Source organism: Penaeus monodon, chromosome 19 (assembly GCF_015228065.2).
Source record: "Penaeus monodon isolate SGIC_2016 chromosome 19, NSTDA_Pmon_1, whole genome shotgun sequence".
Classification (NCBI taxonomy): domain Eukaryota; kingdom Metazoa; phylum Arthropoda; class Malacostraca; order Decapoda; family Penaeidae; genus Penaeus; species Penaeus monodon.
Window position 1 is genome coordinate 42,235,808 of NC_051404.1, and position 768 is coordinate 42,236,575.

Genomic DNA, 768 nt, shown 5'->3' on the forward strand with positions numbered 1-768 from the left:
AAGTGGGCTGGTGATTTTTGTTGTCAAAGCATGGACAGTTTTTGTTGTTTTTTTTTTTATATGCATGTACTTTTTACATATTGTTTTTTTATCGATAGACATGATTAAAATATGTTTGATTTATTTAATCACATGGATAGCTAAGCAATGCGTTTGTAACTTCATATCTTATATAATATCTATATAAGTCTACATCGATGCCTGACTTTTTTTGCGTTCTGTGTAGACTATATCTTTGTGTATGTATATCATAACTCTTTCTATGAACACCATCTTGTTCTTCAGATCAGCTGTTATTAAAAAAGAAAAATATTAATACATAGACAACATCCATTAAAATACACCCAATAATTACGTAAGAGAGTACATATCTAAACAAAAAATCGAAGTATGTAAGCAAATTTTGGATTTAAAGGGATGACCGTCTTATCTCTTGCTTAAAAGTATATATTAATCTCGCCGATAAAGCTTTCGTGGTATAGATTTCCCCGAGATATTTGTGGGGAGGGTGTATCGGGGTGTGGGGTATTGGAGGAGAATATGGGGGGGGGGATGAGTCTGTGGGTGTGGGGGAGAGGAGAGTGAGGTGTGTGGGGACGGGTTTTGGGATATTTTGGGGAGGGGTCGGGTTGTGGGGGAGAATGTGGAGGAGAGGAGTGAAGTGGTGGAGAATGTGGGAAGTTTGATTGAGGGTGTGGGGGGAGAATGTTGGAGAAGTTTGAGTAGTTTTGGGGGAGGGTATATGAGTGTGTGGGGGGTTGGGGAGAG